The sequence below is a fragment of the Solanum dulcamara genome, chromosome 6, assembly GCF_947179165.1.
Source record: "Solanum dulcamara chromosome 6, daSolDulc1.2, whole genome shotgun sequence".
Lineage (NCBI taxonomy): Eukaryota > Viridiplantae > Streptophyta > Magnoliopsida > Solanales > Solanaceae > Solanum > Solanum dulcamara.
Genome location: NC_077242.1, coordinates 47,067,097 through 47,088,122, shown reverse-complemented (window position 1 = coordinate 47,088,122; position 21,026 = coordinate 47,067,097).

The window sequence follows — 21,026 nt, the reverse complement described above, 5'->3', positions numbered from 1 at the left end:
ATCAAAATGGAGAAATCACCCCAAATAAAGACTCTATACCAACTTCTGAGCTCACCACCTAATTCCCCTCAAGAAACCACGAGGAATAGCCTTTGGAATCACTTAAATCACCTCGAAATTAAGAGATAAATCGATCTTTAAAGTTGAATAATTAATTGAATTTTCAACAGTAAGAATGACACCAGGTGTCACTTAAGGGCACACCCGGTGGTCACTTAAGCGACCACCCCAAAGAGGCAAGCCTCGCTTAAGCGAGGACCTTGTCTCTTTAGCAACCTCTTATTGCTTTAGTGACACCCTAAAGCCACTTATTTTCCATTTTAGTGACAGTCGCTCTAGCGACAGTTGCTTTAGCGATCAGGAGTTGCTTTAGCAACGGCACCAGATTCAGATAGTGCAAATTAGACTTTGGCATGTCTAACTCTCCGATGGGGTGCTCAAGATTAGTTTAGAACCTTGTACGTGCAAATGTGATATGCTACCCAACAATATTAAATGTTCTGGACTCAATGAAACAGTCAAAAATTTCATACGAGGTCATTACACCTTAAAGTAGTTCGCACACCGAAGTGCAATTTTGAGCCTAACTTCACTGCGGGCCTTGAGGTTTGATTGGAAGATTTGAGTAGCAAATAAAGGGTTGTTCTAACCTAAACTCGATATTTTAAAACTAGCTGCATGGTCAGAATTTTGATTCGAGCGTGTTTTCCAAGAATGGTAACCATAGGCAAAGTTTCAAAGGAAAAAGCGTCAAATGTCCCCAAACTCGTACCATTGCCTTGATACTCGTGTTGACCATCCTACTAGCCCAATTTTGTCATTTCAAAATTGATGGAACCATTAGAATTCCATTATGAGGTCATTTACATGAAGTTATGATCAAAGTCAACTTTTTAAGTTATAAAAGATCCAAAATAGGGAAACAAGCTTAAAAGCCAAATGAACGGTCAGGCGACCGAACAATCAATACCAGCAAGTCATAAATGACTAGGGGTCACTTTGGGAAAGCTCTAAATGCTAAAAAATTAGAGAATGAATAAAATGACCTAGAGGGTTATTACATTACCTTCATAATTCTCAAAACTCTTCAATAATCTTTTGAAAACAAACATGTATTTTGGGACTACTCATGTTCCCTCAAAACTTATTCTCATAATAATGTATAATTAGTCTTACTAATTTAGACTTAGTAAGAATCATGCATACACTCAATAGTGTAAAGTTCCATAACTCAAGTAATATAATCTACTTTAAATTCCTTTCTCAATTAAGATATGAAAATACATCATCCTTCAACTCAAAACAATGCATAATAAGAAGAAATTTGAATATTAAATAAGGGTTCATGTGAATGCAAGCATGAACAACTCAAGCATTTGTAACATGGGAATAGGCACATTAAAAAATATATATACAAAAAACTCAACAAAAGATATCATAAGATAATCCAGAACTCAATGATAGGTTTAAAACTCAAGCTTGAACTCACACTAACTAAATTGAGATGTAGGATGCGAGGATGAACTCAAACCAATGTTGTGATTAGTCATACATACCTAGAAGAACATGTTCTTGGCAAAACTCAAAAAATGCAATGACTACACTAGAATCCTAGCCTTTTTATCATCTCTCATCCTTTCTCTAAGTATTTGAAGTTTTAATTAGGGGAAAGGGAAAGTAGGGTACTAATAAGGGATCTAACTTAGTCCCAAAATATCAAAGTTTTCATTTGGAAAAGGCTGAAAAAGACAAAACTATCCTGTACTAAAACTATGTCTGGGTTGTCTGTGGGTAATCCTACGGACTGTAGAACCTTCTACGGGTCATACAATACCCTTCGTAGAAATGAGTATACAAATATAGGATCACTAGAATTTTTATGGATTGGTTGTATGGACCCTTTCTATGAGCCGTAGACCCTTCTACGGGTCTTGGACCCTGCTCATACAACTGGGTTAAATTTCTAGTAGCTACTGGAATTGCAAGGTTAGATCTACAATTCCCTTCTATGTTTCATAGACCCTTCTACGTATCATGGGAAAGGTTCATGGAATGGGTCCGATAACTAGGCCTCGTAGTCACTTCTATAAACTCTTCCTACAATCGATAGAAAGTTCTATAGGTCATAGAGGCCATCCGTAGAAGTGTCTCGGAACCTCAAAATTATACTAAGTCATGGGGTGACCAATGAATCCCACCTAAGACACTCTACAACTCGTATTTTTGTATGCAAGCTCAAAAAGAGGCAATCGATCATCCAAATTACCTTTAAAGTCAAATATGCAAGCTCTCAACATATATTCAAAAGTCTGAATCATAGCACTACTTGACCATGTATCTGAGGATGGAAAATAATACTAAGATTTGCCTTCAAGCCTAAACCTCTATGAAACGACTTCCAAAACTGAGCAGTGAATTGAACACCTCTGTCTGAGATAATAAATAAGGGAAATCCATAAAGTAAGAATATCTCACAAATGTACAATCTGGAATAATACTCTGCTGAGTCTACAGTCTTAATAAAAATAGGTTGATTTAGTCATCCAATTTACAATCACCCAAATTGAATTATATGGACTATGAGATCACGGTAAGCCTGTAATGAATTATATATTGATCATTTCCTAATTTCACTCGGGAAACTCTATATATTTTTAGCCACACCATGAGGCCTTTAATGTTCAACTTTAACTTGTTGACTATTCGGGACCTTAGAAACAAAGTTTGTAATATCTCTCTTCATGCCACTCCACCAATAGACTTCTCTCAAGTCATGGTACAGCTTGGTAGATCCTCAATAAAAAAATATCTAGGAGTTGGTTGAATAGGTCATTAATTCTGTGAAGAGGGTACTTATTCTTTATGGTGACTGTATTCAACTTACAGTAATCAATACATATTCTAAGGGAACCATCTTTCTTTTGCACGAATAGGATAGGAGAGCCCAAAATTTAGACACTCGACCTACTAAACCCATTATCAAGAATGTCTATATGTCAAAATAAATATAGACAGAGTATTGAAAAGGATATCTATTCCAAAGTATATCTCAAAGTCGGGAGGGCTATAGGTATATCCTCAAGAAAGACTTTAGGAAACTCATATATGACTAGAACTAAGTAAAGCAATGGTGTGTCCAAACAATCATCTCAAACTCGAACAATATGGTAGACACATCCTTAGAAACTAACTTTCTAACCTTAAGGTATGAAATGAAATACCCTTAGGCACTACTGTACTACTATTCTACTCTATGACCAACTTACTTGTAAAATAAAACTTGTTAACTTAATTTCTATAATTTATTGAGGTATGACAAGCATAAAGTCAATCCATATCTAGAATGACATCAAAATCTACCATATCCAACTTAACTAAGTTGGTTGTGATGTCTTTATGATTGATAGAATCTGTACAATCTCTATAGACTTTTTTTAGCTAGGATGGACTCACTAACAAGAGTAGAAACATAGAAAGACTTTAGAAAACATTTGGGATAAATCTTAAATTTCACAGTTATATAAGGAGTCATTAAAGATAATAGTTTCACCCGGATCAAGTAAAGAATAAACACTAAAACAAAGGACTTTATGCATACATGTGACGAACTCTAGTGAGTTCTCTTAGTCTTGATAACTAGCCATGGCATATAGATTGTTTGAACCTTCGCCTGCCCCTAAAGTAGTACCCATTTAGGAAACTCTACCGGATGGTGCCACTGGAGTATACTGGGCCATGTTTCCCCTATTATCATGTATGTCCAATGGGTAGTCCCTCGTATAGTGTCCCATATACCCATACTTGTAACAACCACTACTTTTCTTATGGCACTTTCCCAAATGCAGTCTACCATACTTATAACAATTTGGCTTACATAAAGAACCTTTTGCCATACTTTCTTTACACTAAGAACCTTAAGCGCTAATGTTCTGGTTTATTCTGTGATCTATGGTCATTCTTGTTGTACTATGCCAGTGTACTTCCTAATGATGGTGCATAGATAGAAGACCTACTCTGCAAGAATGACCGGTTGGCATTACCACTTTTCTGGTGGTTAGTCTAATTACCTATAGACCTTACTCTCTTGTGTTGGTGTTTCTCCCTATATTTATTCTTCTTCTTCTCAAAATATTGTAATGGACAATGATTCTGGAGGTGTCCATTTCATAAATCAATAAGGCAGCCTTGCACTCCTTCTTCACATGTTTACCTAGGCTAGAGACAAACTTCCTCATCTTTGACCTCATATCAGGAACTATCTCTGGAGCATACCTGCACAACTGGATAAACATAAGGTTGTACTCTTTCACTTTCATCCTTTATTGTTTCTGTTTCAGGAAATCTTCAACCTTTGCATCCCTTAGCTCTCTAGGAAAGAACTACATCTACAAATGCACTCTTGAACTCATGCCAAAAAACAAACTCAACATCCTCACCGCATCTATTCTACCACTGGTTATATAATACATTATCCACATCTTTGAGCTGGTAGGAAACAAGTTCAACTGTTCCTATCTTAGTTGCATGCATAGTCTTAAGGATCCTCCTCAACCTAGACATGCTGAAGAATGGTGGGTTCATCCTTAAGAATTATCTATTGCTCTAGGCATCTAAAGGAACATAGGAGCTAGAACTGAGAACATGCGTGCTTTGAAGGCCTGACTGGGAAGGCATCAACTGAGTGAGCATATAGCTCCTCTAAATTTCATTTCAGAAGTAAGAAAAGGCTGAGCAGTAGGTTCCTAATGAACCTCTTAAATCTCATTATCTTTTTCATTCTCTGTTACTCAGGCTCTATTTCTTGTCTGCATTCCCTATGATAGATGCGTAGTAGTCGGTGGGTTCTTAGTTGTTGCAATATTTGTCTGAATGATAGTGTGTTTTAGAAGTATGATCTAAAAATGTTTAAATGTACAAGTTAGAAGAAGCTTTTATAGATTTAAAACTCTATCCCACGAATTTGGAGTATGAAAAAAGTAAGACAATTTCTAAAGTCCTATAACCTCTCAGTTATAGATATGGAACACTTCACGATGATAAGGAAGAATATACTAGACTCGTCTTCATACAAATCCTAGAACTCTTGAAATCTTGGGCTCTGAGACCAAGTTTTTCATGCCTTGAATCTACACCTTAGAGTTGGTTAACACTTAGAAATCATTGTTGGTCTCAAGTGAACCCCTGGTCTAGATAAATACTCAATGGAAGACTCAACTCAACCTAAAAATCTAACTCAGATAGGCTATTTAAAGTATAGACATAACTTTTTAAATAATAGATTGACATTCTAAAAATATAATTATAAATTATGTTTAAAGAATAATCTCTGAAAACTAAAATAACTCTATACTTTGTCAATGAAGCCTCTAAGAAATAAAGATTCTATAGGGACAAGCCCACGGCTACATTAAAGAGCTAATAATATTGAAATAATGAATCTTAAAAGAGTTCCTTAGAAAGCAAGGAGGCCTCACATAAGGCTGAATGAAAAGTGATCTTCAATGATGCGCTCGTTGAGGATTTATAACACTTCTATCTACATCATAAAATGATGCATCATTAAAAGATATCAGCACATGAAATGTACAATATGTAAAATAGTTAGAAAGGGAAATAACTAAATCAAACTACTTATGAACAATGAGTAAATTAATGGAACTCCAATAAATCATGCAAGGATGAAAATATGTTAATGTTTCAAAAATATAGTTAAGTAAATTTAACTACATATAAAATTATTATTTTCTCTTTTAAGGAGATTCTCTAATTGACAACCATCACTATAAGCATCGTGATGATACAACGTACTGCTCATGTTGTTAGAACAATCCATTACGTTGTAAGGATAAGGGACGCAATATCAACTTATTAATAACCATAAAAGTCTGTATCAGGGACTGAAGTGAGGAGTCGCCCGAACAACTGCACGATGCTATCCTACACTGGCCATCTAATCTATGGGATTTGAATTATCTAAACTTTTTACATAAATTTATATTCAATACTACTCCTAAGAATATGCAATAATGCTTATATACTCAGGTGAGTGAAAATACTCAAAATATGTCCAATTTAATTTCGTTAGGCTTTACCTTAATAAGTTCAAATTCGTTTCTCAAAACGCTTTAATACCCTTTTTAAAACAAACATGTATTTTGGGACTACTCATGTTCCCTCCAAACTAATTCTCATAATATTGCATAATTACTCTAACTCATTTGGACTTGGTAAGAATCATGTCTAAACTGAGTAGTGTAAATTTTCATAACTCATGTAATATAATGTACTTAAAATTCATGTCTCAATTAAGACATGAAAATACATCATTCTTCAACTCAAAACAATATATAATAAGAAGCAATGTGAATAATTAACTAGGCTTCATGTGAATGTAAGCATGAACAACAACTCAAGAATTTAAAATATATGAATAGTAATAATAAAATATAGATATACAAAAAACTCAATGAAAAATATTGTAACTCAATCAAAAACTCAATATGATAGGTTTAAAGCTCAAGATTGAATTTACACTAATTTAATTGAGATATACATAACGAGGAAGAACTCAGTCTATTGATGTAATTAGCCTTACATACCTGGAAGAATTATTTTCTTGGTGAAACTTGATGAATTCAATGACTAAGCTTGAACCTTAGCATTTTCTCCTAGCAAATCCTTGCTCTAAGTGTTTGAGGTGTTAATGAGGGAAAAACACGTAGGGTACTGATAAGGGAACTAACATAGTCCTAAAACTAACGGGTTTTTATTTTAAAAGGGCTATACCTCTGCCTAGACAAAGAGGACTTTAAGGCATCCTCGTAGGAGACATTGGATATAACCATCCTTATAAAAGATGGGAAAAGACCAACTAGCTTTCATTAAAACTATCTCTGGGCCATCTATGGGTTATCTTGTTGATCGTAGAACCTTCTACGAGCCATAAAAGACTTTCATATAAATGGGTACCAAAAAATGGGCTTACTAGAATTAGTAGGGATTGGGTCTATGGGCTCCTTCTATGGGTCGTAGACCCTTCTATGGGTCATGCACCATGCTCGTAGAACTGGTTGCACTTTCTAGTAGCTACTAACATTGCAAGGTTTGGTCTACAAGTCCTTTATACAGGAGATAGACTATTCTATAGATTGTAGAAAAGGCTTGTGGTGAAGGTCTAATAAATGGGCCACAGGGTCATTTGTACGCACTCTTCTTATGGCTCATAGAAATTTCTATAGGCCATAAAAGCTATTCGTAGAAATATTTGAGAACCTTAAAATTTTACTTATTATTAGGGCTACCTATGATTTCCCACCTATTATTGGTAGATCGCTCTACGGCCCGTAGGTTCCATACGTGCCCCATGGGACAGTGCACTTTTCTTACCTTCTATAGGTGTCTTCGTGATTGATCTAAGTTAGGATATATCAAGGTGTCACGATATGTTCCCTCATTTCTCTCTATTGCTAATTTGTTCTACCCATAAGTCTCTATTTACTTGTATTATCATGTGATATCTCCTATTTAGCTTCTTATACTATACTTTTTCTTTTTACCTGTTGCTTTCACTTGTATTCTCTAGGAAGCTCAGCCAACCTATGCATATTGATTATCAATTTTTTGGTACTCATACTAGACTTATGCACCCTGCAAATCATAGTACGGGTTCTTATTATTGATTTGGACCTCGTGTTGAGTAGCTTTCGGGATTCAAAGACTAGGTTGAGCTCCTACCATTTAGAGAAACCCTTCTCCTTATGTTTTTGGATAGGACTAGTCTTTACTTTGCTTTCAAAGATAGTCCTATATACATATTACTTGTACAACCTTGTATCTCTTATCTTTAAATTAGTAGCTTGAATACCGGTTGATACCCGGTTATATGATATTGTTATGTTATTTTGCTATATGTTCCCTTTTACATCAGTCTATTGTTTCTTGCTTTCTATTTATTTCTCTTCTGCATGGTAGTTCATTGCTTCCAGATTTGGGATCTGTTGATGGATGTTTGTAGGTGCCATTGTAATTGCAAAATTTCAGTTCTTGACACAGATGACTTTCAAGAAACCAATTAGTATGTCACCATACTAGTTAGTGTTTGGAAAGGAATGTCACTTGCCTATAGTGCTAGAGCATAAGGCATTGTGGGCCTTGAAGAAGCTGAACTTGAGTTTGAATAATGGTACTAATCTAAGGATGGATTAATTAGAAGGATGAACTCTGTTTAAGGGAAAATAAGAGATCAACTCTCTACAAGGAAAGAATGAACTTATGCAATGATTGATGAATTGAGAAAATGGAGTACATTCCTAGAGACTTGGTTTTATTGTTCAATTCAGGGCTCCAACTATTCATGAGTAAATTGAGATCCGATTGTTCCAGTCCATTCAAAGTTGCACATGATTTTCCATCTAGAGCTATGGAATTGGAGAACCAAAAATGTAAGCATTTCAACGTGAATGGAAAGCAAGTTAAGCAGTACACTGTAGTGCGACGAGGGGTAAAGGTAATGGAATTTCAATACTTTAGAGAAATGTAAGTAATCAAGGTACCTAAGTCATGCATCACATTAAATAAGGCACTATTTGGGAGGCAACCCAAAATCATTGTACATATGCATTATTTGCAAATTGTTTATTGTGTTTGTGTGTTTGAACGAGTTGCTAAATGTGAAAATTCAAGATGAGTTAAAGTGGAAATTGACGTGATGATATAACACATCAATGGAAGCCTGAAAGAATGTGAAACCATTAACCATCACAAAGATACCAAAAGACAGTGAACTGTTTAAGGATGACCAAAAAGGTGATGGCCAATAACACGTTTGATTGAATGTCACATGTGATCTTCAGACCTGTTGATAACGTCTAAAAATACCTCTCAAAAAATAAATTTAAATGATCATTTATAATATATTTACCCAACTAAATAATCAAGATCAGTCCCATAGGAAATATGGAAGAATATTCTCAATAAACAAATATTTTACTCCATTGTCCTTACTTAAAGGGGAATTATAAAGTAGAGAATAATAATGGCTTGTAGTTTGATGTTTGTTTGTATTAAGATGAATGGATGTAACTAGAAATGTGCTCCCCATGATTTCATAACTTAGAAAGAATATTATATTGGTGATCTATCCAAGTTCTTTATGTAATATCGATAATGTCATGACCCAAGCTAGACCCTAGACATGACACAAAATTGGATCCCGAGAAATACAAAATAAGCATTCTAGCATAGTATTACATGATAATAAATAGTAAAACTCATATGTGGAAGACAAGTCTCAAATATAGAAGTGTAGATAAAAGAGAATTTAAACATAAAATAAATTAGAGATAACATCCGTAAATACGAAAATATTCTATGTATGATATCACATCTACTAATCATATACGATGGCATATGACAAGCCCTAGCTCACCCAAATAATCTAAGTCTGAAAGTCACAAAAAGAAAGACATAAGGAACCATCATGGTTGTGAGCTCGAAACATTAAGACTAAACAAGCAGTGTAGTGTAAATAACAACTTTTATAGCCATGAGAATGATGAGTAGAATCAGACCCTACATTTTGAGACAATGTAGGCACCTGCATTATTATATGGAATGTATTAAGTGTGTGTGGAATATGCATAAAATAAATGAGAAATCATAGTAGAGATAAACATGAAATGTATGGAAAAAATCCTTTAAGATCTTAAAAATATATCATAAATCATAAGATAAGATCAATGCATTATCATATTACGTAGTGAAACGATTTAAGGAAAACATAGTTCATTTTGTGGGTCATTAACTGCAGCCGAAATTAAGAACATGTGAGCTATAACAAGGAATTCATTGTAACTCCTACACCGGAAAAAAAGATGCTACTTTCCTAGGTAGACTCTATTTCATTTCATTAATGCTATTTGTGGATGCACTAGCTAATTAATTAGGACAATCTACGGTGCTATGTCAATTCCCAATTGAATAGATAAAGATAATTATCAAAACATATTATTAGGTAAGGAAATAATCATTTACCAATCGACATCATAAAATCGTATAAGAGTAGCTTCTTTCAAATCATGATTCATGAAGTAGTTTGTATAGACACTACCTTTCTAAGCATATAAATCATGATTACTTTCATATTATGAGAAATAATTTCACAAATCATTGATACTTACTCAAAAGCTTCATTTACATCAAACATGCATAAATACTCCCTCAAATTCATGATCATAGTTCATAGTTCATAAGTTTAATTCAATGTATAATGCATGGGCCCATATGAAATCAAATGTAACTCATGTATTTAGGTCAAATAATGCATAACAAAGTAGAATAAGACCAATTGAATCATAATGAAAAGGACCCATAAAGATTTGACATAAACTCTAATTGAATTGGGTGAAATAGAACTTGAAGAATTTAGATCTTTTGGGACCCAATTTGTGAAAGGAATCCATTGGTGAATTTCCACATACCTTGATAATCAAAGCCCAAAATAAATGGAGATTGAACTTGAAACCCTAGCTTGAAGGAGAAGAAGAACCTTGAGAGAATACCATTGTGACCTAGGGAACATTTATAGATTTAGAGGGAATAGTGGAACTTTGAAGTGTCTGGGTAGTTATAGGACGTCCAAATTAGTCAGAATCTACATATTTTAGGATTTAGGAAAATGAGAAATGTTAAAAATAACCATGGATTAATTTTGTCGGGAGTGACCTGTGTACGGGACCTACACAACTCTTTGAAACTCACACAGTGAGTCATTCTACGACCTGTAAGATTTTATACGATCTTTAGGACTCCTCGTGGAACTCACCCGGAGCTACTTGAAATTAACATTTCTCAGGACATTCATACGATCCCTTTCTAACAACCGTAGGATCTTATACGATCAGTAGAAACCACCCGTAACTCAAACCCAACACTTAATATTTTTTTGAACTTCAGTACCCTACGTACGAGACTTTTTTATGGTCCGTAAGACTTTCTATGGCCCATAGGTTTTCTCGTTGAACTTGTACCTTACGTTTTTTGCACATTTTCTTTTCGTTTCGACTTTCCAACATCCAGGGTTACAATATCTCCTCCTTGGGAATATATATCCTCGAATATTGCTCAAGCTAGCATGGATAGAGTAAGGAAAGAGATCTTATAACCCAATATGAATGCAACAACACATTAAAATGCATAAACCAATGAGTAATAAACCAAACCTAAAACATGACTTAAAACCGATTTCATAAACATGCATGCAATATGAAAACATGGGATAGCTAAAACACATGAATCCAAAAAGACTAAAGATGAGAAAGTTAAATACCTCAAGGTGAAATGGAGGGAAAGAAATGAGGATAAAAAGACAACATATGAGCTTTGGCCTCTCATGTAGAACCCTCTACTAGTTGGTTCCTCCAAAGGACTTCCACAGAAGCAATTTTCCTATTCCTCCATTTTTGAAAATGAGGATCCAAAATCTTAAATGAAATCTCCTCATAGGATAGGCTCTCTTTCACACCAACACTCTCTAATGGCACGATAGAAGTAGGATCACCAATATACTTTTTCAACAAGGAGATATGAAACACCGGATGCACCTATGCCAATTCCAAAGGAAAATTCAATTTCTAAGCTACCTTGCACAAATGTCTCAAAACCTGATATGGGCCTATATAATAGGGACTAAGCTTCTCTTTCTTACCAAAATGTATGACACCCTTCATAGATGAGATTTACAACTAAACCCAATCATCATCCTCAAACTCATGCTCTGGTCTTCTCACATTCGAATAGGACTTTTATTGAATTTGGGAATTCTTCAACCTTTCCCTAATGTGTCAAACATTCTTCATGGATTTACAAACAAACTCGGACCATGTCAAAGTGACCTTAACTAGCTCAAACCACCTAAAAGGAGATCTACACCTCCTACTATGGAGATCTTCGAATGGAACCATTTGGATGCTCGAATATAACTATTACTATGGGAAAATACAATTAGTGAGAAATGGTCATCCCAACTTTATTTCAAGTCGATCACACAAGCTCTCAACATTTCCTCCAAAGATAGAATAGTTTGTTCGGCTTGACCATCGATCTAAGGGTAAAAGGTTGTTCTAAGATTAACTTAACTTCAAAGACCCTTTTGAAATGATCTCTAAAATATAAAGTAAACTCGGTAACTTTATCTGAAATGATAGATAAAGGAAAAACATGCAACTTCACCAACTCTGAAATGTAAAACCTATACCAATCCTTTGATGAATAAGAGGTTTTAATGGGAAGAAAAGGTGTTGACTTAGTCATTCCATCCAAAACAACCCAAATTTAGTCATATTGCCTACGAATATGAGGTAATCCCGTAATGAAGTCCATATTCAAATATTTCCACATTCAAGTAGGAAGATCAATGTCTTGATCTAAACCTCCCAATTTTTGATTCTCAACCTTCACTTGTTGATAGTTAGAACACTTAGCCACAAACTCTGCAATATCTTTTTTCATGTCATTGAACCAATAAACATTCCACAAATCATGAGACATCTCGGTGGATCTCAAGTGAATAAAATATTGGGAATTATGAGCTTCAGACAATATCATTTCCCTCAAAAAAAATATTAGAAACAAACAAATGACATTTATAATGAAACACACCATTATCCCCTTCAGAGAAAACCTCAATGGCTTTTTTAGAAATATGTCTCCTTAATTTAACCAAAGTGGATAACTTTCTTGCTTTACCTTCACATCCAACAAAAGAGATGATTCTAAGACATTTTGCACAAATGCACCACCATCCATCGAATCATCCCAATGACCATACAAAAATCTAGTCTATGCACAAATCAAACTAAATCTTTTTTTCTCATCGACAATATGGGCAACACTATCCATGGGCAATCTACTAAGAGCATCGGTAATCACATTTTCCTTTCTCGGATTATAAATAATAATTATGTCATAATCCTTTAACAACACAAACTATCTTTTTTGTTAAAGGTTCAAATCATTTTTCTTTAAATTATATTGAACTCTTATGATCGGTGAATACGTCAACATGAAAACTATAGAGATAGTATATCCAAAATTTGAAAGAAAACACAACCGCCACTAAATCTAATTCATGCATCGGATAATTCATTTGATGATTTTAAGATGCCTAGATGCATAGGCTATCACCTTACCATTTTGCATCAACACACAACCAAGAAAAATTCTTGAGAAATCATAATACACAATAAAACCATCGGATCCTTTCAATAAAGTCAACACTGGGGATGAAGTAGGTTGATCATTCAAAGCTTGGTAACTATTTTCACATACTTCGGACTATTTGAATATAACCTTTTTTTGAGTAAAAGTAGTCAAAGGTGAAATAATAAATGAAAATACTTTCCTAAGCCATCTATAATAACCTACTAAACCCAATTTACTCCAAATATCTTAAGGAGAAAGAGGTTGAGCCTAATTCGTAACCGCCTCTGTGTATTTTGGATTAACTTGAACAATGTCACCAAAAATAAGGTCAAGGAATGCCACCGACCTTAACCAAAACTTACAATTGCTAAACATAGCAAACAGTTAACGATCCTTTAGAATTTGCAATACAATACTCAAGTGATCGGCATGCTCATCCTCACTCCGAGAATATATCAAGATATCAACAATGAACACAATAACAAACATACCAAAATATTGCTTGAACATCCTATTCATCAAATCAATAAAAACTACATGAATATTTGTTAGTCCAAAAGACATACCTAAAAATTCAAACTAGCCATACCGAGTTCTAAATGTTTTGTTTGAAATATCATATTCTCTCACTCTAAGCTATTGATAACTCGATTGAAGATCAATCTTTTAGAAGTAAATTTCACCTTGAAGTTGATCAAAAAAGTCATCAATCCTAGGGATGGGATACTTATTCCTTATTATGACCTTATATAACTGTCGATAATCAATGCACATGTGAAGAGAACCATATGTATTACAAACAAAGAGAATTGAAGCATCACATGAAGAGATACTCGGTCTAATGAAGTCCTTATCCAACAAGTCCTTTAATTAATCCTTCAACTTCTTAAGTTTTGCCAAATCCATTTATAAGGTGTGATAGAAACATACTTGGTATTGCAAAGAAGGTCTATACCAAATTATATGTCCCTTTTGGGAGTAATAGTTGGAATATCATCAGGAAACACTTTCGGAAACTCATTCATGACAGGAACTGACATATGAGTAGGGGATTCAAAATTCGTATCTAACCCTTGATCTAGGTGGAGGTACTCTTTTCGGAGGAATGATCTTGAAGACACAAAATAATGTGTTAGTTAGAGGAAGTCTTAGGATACTCTATGGAACAAAATGAATTTGAAAGAAGTGAAAGCTTTCCTAAACGTCCCATAGTCTCCTATTCATAGTTGTGGTGCACTTCACAACTATGAATAAGACCCTATTTGATACGGTATGTTGTACTTCAAGAACTATTCAAAACCTCAACCTCTAATACTAAGTTTGTCATGCCCCAAGCCTAGGGCCTAGACATGACATGGTGAATGAGACACCTGGAGGTACCTCACCAAGCCTCTTAGCATTCATTAAGCTTTTCATAGGTGTTGACATTGAATAATAAGAGGAAATAAAAGGTATACTGGGACTAAGGAAAAAACATATAATATGAGTCAATATCAAACTTAAACATCATACATTTATGTCTAAGCATACCTCTACTAAAAGAATTGGTAGGGGTAAGACATGTTCTTACCTCACCCTCATAATAGATGGAAACAAGTGCTATCAAAGGTAACAAAATTCTTTGCATAACATAAGCTAGAAAAGAAAAGGATGGTGTTCCCAAAATATGGGAACTCACTAATAAAGTAGCCTTCAATTTAATCAAGTAGCCACGTGGAGGTGAATATAGAGCAACCCTGGTCCCTACATAGTGATATCATGTAGACAAAAGAGCATGTGTTAGTAATTTGAATGTACTAAGTATGTGAGCAATGCATTATAATGAAAAGCATTAAGACATTCATAAGAAAAGTACATAAGTGAGTGCATGAATGAATAAAAAAGAAATGAGCATTTGAAATATTCATTTATGGGGAGATGAATATAACCGATATTTAAGATCATGCGAGCTATTACATGGAATCCACATAACCCCCTACATTGGCACAGAGAGACTACTTACTGGATAGAGCTTCGTCAACTTGATTCATTTCTTTAAAACTGAGGGCCATTTATGAATCCACTAGCCTAAGCCTACATGGAATCCTATGTTGGCACATAGTTAATGAGACAAGGAGTTGCTACTAGGATTCCCTTAACAAATCCCACCTCGATGCCCCATTTGGTTCTAAGTCAAATACCACAAAATAGTTTAATAACCTAAGAAAATAATCATTTACATAGCTTTAAATCATCAAACCGTCATCCATTAGAATAGCACATTAAAACATTCCATTTGATTCAAACAAGTGAGAATTGGCCTTTTACAAGTAGAATCCATCTTTTCATTATTCTTTCATTTCATACGACTCCCTTTGATCATAAACATTTGCTTTCATAAATTTTCATTTTGGAGTCAAAGCTTTCAATTCAACTTCATCGTAACATGATGAAACTAGGTGGGTTCTATTTAATCAACTTTAAAATTATTCAAATCTATTATAGCATGCATTGGAGTAAGGTAATGAATCAATTAAAATATTTTTCAAGTAACCCACCAATACACTTTAAAACTCTATTTTCATGTCTTCAGTTAAGGGCCTTTGATAAATCAACCATTTCATAAAATTAAGAGTCAATATAAGCCAATATAGTTAAATAAACTTCAAATAATCAACAATCTATGCATTTGGAATCATGATATAAAAACCCATAAGATTTCATCATTTGAAATGGAATTGCTAAGTTTAGAAAATACTTCGGCTCCATGGGTGGAAGAACCCATGAATTAGACCCATATACCTTAGGGAATAAAACCCTAACACAACCTTGAAAATAATGGAGACTTGATCTTCCTTGAGGAAACCCTAGAACCTTGCTTGAGAATAGAGGAGACCTTGAGAGAAAGGGTTTTTGTTTGAGGGAGTTAATGTAAGGAATGAGGGCTTTGGAAGATTTAGGCTCTTTAGAAAGGTTAGATTTATCCCCCAAAATGACCTCACTTTTCTTATAAAATACAAGAAAAGACCAAAATACTCCTCTTACAACTTGCTAGACTCAGCTTCACGGAGGATCCATCACAGTCTGTGGTGCTCACCATGGCCTGTGGTGGTGTCCCGTGGTAAATGAATTGGAGGAAAATTTTTGGGGTTTATAGGGAAAGTCTCAGTACTTTCTCTATGGAGATCTTCATGGTCCATGGAGGGCATCACGGTTCGTAAACCATGGTCATGGTGCATGACCTATAGGGGTGACCACCACGGAGCACACTACTATCCAAGAAAAACTCACGGCCCGTTGTGGTCATTCATGGTACTTTCCTTGGAATTCTTTCTAATGGCCTTAGGGCACGAGTCACCACGAAGGGAACTATGGTCTGTGGTGCTCACCATGGTCTGTGGTCCCTTCCCTTCAAGGTTGGGTTTCTAAACCACCACCATGGAGGCTCAACATAAGGCGTGGTATGGACCACTGCCCATGAAGGCCTTCCTTGGTCATCACCTGGTGCTAGTTTTCTATATTTCTGTGGGATTTCATCCTTTGATCCTCTTCTTTAGGGCTTTCTAACATCCGAGGTCTTAGATTTCCTTCAATTTGGTATGAGTGCATCCGATGTTCCATGTGTCATTATTGAGAAAGTTTGTTGGTGATCCTAGCTCCATTGTTCCATTGGACAATATTAAGGTTAAAAAAAGTCTTTCTTATGAAGAGGCCCCGAATGAGATCTTGGACCAACAAGTTAGAAATTTGATAAATAAAGAAATAACTTCAGTTAAGGTGTTATGAAGGAAATAAGAGGTTGAGGTTTCTGCATGGGAGGCCAAAGTCGATATGATATCCTGATATGTTGGGTTGTTATATTCCTTTCTTATTCCATAAATGTTAAGTTGAGTTCCATTCGAGGACTACTAGGGGGAGATATTGTGAAACCTTGGAATTTAGAATTTCAAAAAATGAGGATCAAAACATAAAAATTCTAAAACCTATAGTTTTGACACTAGGTAATGACCACATAAGGCCATCACGGGTCGTGGTCCACCTCATACCTCGTGGTGTTTGTTCTGAAGCTCAGACATGTAGAAAGGGACCATGACAAGGGACCATGGACCATGGTGAGCACCAAGGAAAGTGATACCCTCCGTGGTCACCCCTCCTCTGAGACCTCAGAAAATAATCCCAAGGCAAGGACCATGCCTCACTACCACATGTCATCTAGCCCTTTACAGACCATAGTAGGTTGCGTGGTGGTAGATCTTGTAGACCACCTTAGAGGTTCTGCACCATGATCATGGTTCATGGATCGTAATTCACTCTACGGAATGTGAAATATTTTGTGAAGGAAGTTCTAAAATTTTTCTCTACAACTCCCAAGATTCAAGGTTCAAGTAAATCATTATGGACACCGCCACGAGCCATGATGAGCATCACGAACCATGATGGGTCCTCCGTAGTGAGTCCCAATTCCAGTTAAATAAAGGGTATATTAGTTAATTCCCTATTTCTTCATTAATGTATATGGATATTTTTGGGACTATGTTCAATATGAAATTGTCCTAAATTCTCTTATACCTAATATTTTCACTCATTAATTTCTAAACAACTTTAAAATTTCTCTCTCAAGGTTCATTCAAGGGTTCATCTTCTTCATCAATTTTTTCTGCGGTTTCTTCAAGGACATGTCTTCTTTTCCAATTCCAAGGTAAAAATTCAATCAATATATGTAGGGATTGACCCGTGGGTCCCTTTCACATATGGATTCCCAAGGTTTTCATTCAAAATCTCATGAATATCAATTGGGTGTGTAACCCTAATTTTGATAAATTGCATTGGGCTATTTTAATTATGTTTTTAATCATTATAAATGATCATTATAAGTATATTTCTACATGAATTATACGATTTTAAATTGAATTATGATTGCCCATGTATGAAGCTATTTTCAATGATGACATTATGAAGTATGATTATGAATTCAATGATTTGAAAGTATTATCACAGTTGACTATGTACATGAGTTTTACTCTAAGTTCAAGTATGAATTATGATCATGAATTATAAGTATGTTCAAGATATGAATTTTGTGCAAATTCTGAAGAAGGGTGAATTAGTGCTTAATGTGGTAACCTATAAACCTAATGACATTAATTATGCAAGTATGATATTGTAATGTTGAAAGGCTAATACTCATATTGCAAGTATGAAATGAAAATGAGCTACTCTATGATCTATAATGTTTAAAAATAAGTTATGATAAATGCTAAGTATGATTACTATGTTATGTACTCCACGAGATTTGACTTAGCACTGAGCAGACTTTGAGGTGGGAGCCCTACCAAAACCCTTAGTAGAAGACTCAAGTCCCTTAAACTATGTGCCACCGTAGGTTGCCTTCATGGCTTAGCTAGTGGATCCACATGTAGTATATGTACATGACCCACCTAGAGGGGTAGAGTCTACCTTGTCAATAGATTCCCCTTTCTTCTATTGTCGAGGGAGACATCGGGATTCCATGTTATAGCTCACATGGTCTCTTTGTCTATTATGGTTCCTATCCTACATATGTATATTCTCTTTACGATCTTTATATTTTAACCATGTCTTTCAAATACTTTGATCATTATGGTTTCTCATGACTTTACATATCATTTTTATCATATACTCAATCTTTCGTTGCATCTTATGATTTATATTGCACGTGATACACTCATACTTAGTGCATTCAAAAGTACTAATGCATATAGTTGCCTATATTGTCTTATAATGTAGGTGTTGAGGATCCCATTCCTGCATGTCGCTCGTATAGCTTTTGTCAAGTGAAGTCTTAGTGAGACTGCATCTATCGAGGGCAATTATGAGTTGCTTCCTTGTTAAGAATTTCTTTACATGTTTTTGAGGGTGAGATAGGGACATGTCTTAGCCCTCACCCGTCTTATGTAGTAGAGGCAAATGTTAGACCTATCTTTCAGAGTCTATGTAGTCAAGTTTACCTTTCTTGTATGATCATATTTAGACTCTTCTTATGTTATTTCCGTACTTACCTTACCTTATGTATGCTTATGATATGTCAAACGGGTTGGTTGGAGCCCTTTGGGGTTTCGATCATTTTATTATGACTAGGCCGTATATCTGATCATGATAATTGGACAATGTGTTGCTACAGTATTTCTATCATAGCCTTGATAGGTTTAATAAAGGTGTGGTTGATCAACTTATTAGAGGTGGTATCCTATGCCAATCATTTTCTGTGGCAAAGGCATTTCTTGATGAAATAACTACAATTAACTATGCATGTTACACAAGAGAGGACCATGTGTCTCGTCTAAATGTTGGGCTGACCAAGGAACAACTAGAAACGAACCATGAACGTGATGAGAATATGGTGAAAATGATGAATCAAATCAATTTTCTCTCTAAACATTTCATGTGTGGGGTTTATAAGGTTATGAATGCATTTGATTCCAATAGTGGGTTTATCCTGGAGGATGTCAAGTTTTATGCAATGTACAATAAAGAGCTGTAATTTCTAGCAAATCAACCCGGGGTTCTCATCCAAGTAAGACCGAGAAGGTGTTTAGAGAGAAACTAAAAGGGATTGGCGTAATTAAGGTAACAATTGGAGAGAAAACCATGGTGAGAGAGATTGTTATGTGCCTCCACATAACCATCCCAAACCCAAATAATCAAATGTCGATCCCAAGAATTTCTGAACTGAAGGTTTGGATAAAGTACTCAAAGAGATAAAAGTCGACTTCTCTTCATTAAACCAAAATGGTAACCTCTTATTCAATTTGATAAAGCTACTTGAGGCTCAAATGGGTCAAATTTCTGCTCACTTGAATTCGAGACCTAAAGGTGGTCTCCCTAGTGATACGGTGGCTAATCAAAAGAATAACAATGCACAATGTATTGCAATATTAACTCAGAGTGATAAGGTTGTCTGAAATGAGGTTTCTAATGATGAACTGGCCAACTAAAGAAACAAGAAAGCCATTATTTTTGAAAGTGATGAATTATCCAAAGAGTTAAACAACAAAGTTTCTGATGAGGGGATGACACATGAAGGTTTTTGATTCTAGTGAGGTTAAAAAGTATAATGTTGGAGTTATTCCACTAGAGGTTCCTACAAAGCCGCTTCCCAAGGTAAATCCTCCATTCCCTTAATGATTTAAAAAGAAGAATGAAGACACCAAATTTCAAAAGTTTCTTTCCATTTTAAAGACCCTTTCTATCAATCTTACATTTGTTGAGGCATTGTTAGAGATGCCCAGTTATGCTAAATTTTTGAAGGAATTGATGACGAAGAAGAGAAGCATGGATTTTGAGACTATCAAGGTATCTCATAGATGTAGCGGCATCATGGAGAAATGTGCTGGTAAAGAAAGATGATCCGGGTGCATTTACTATTCCTTGTACCATTGGGTTGTATGAATTCCCTAAAGCACTTTTTTGATTTAGGGGCAAGCATAAATTTGATGCCCTGCGCAATATTCAAGCAACATGGTTTTGGTGAGCCTATGCCAACCACCATGGATCTCCTTATTTTCGAGCGCTTCATGAAGCTTCTCAAGCCTCTTAGCATTCATTGCATTCATAGGGTCAAGTAAAACACAATAGGAAGTAACTGATAGGTAAGTCTCAAAAAAGAATCTAAAGATAAAAGTGAAGCTTAGGCTTGATAAAATTGACTTATTGTCTAAACATGCCTCTACTATACTAACATAGGTAGGGGCATAGAACAAGACACTAGCTCACCCAAAAAAGAAAAAAACATTCTCAAATTAATAACATAGTCTAGAGGTAGCAAGAAAATATAAGTTCGATAGGTAGTCCCCGAAGCATGAGGACTT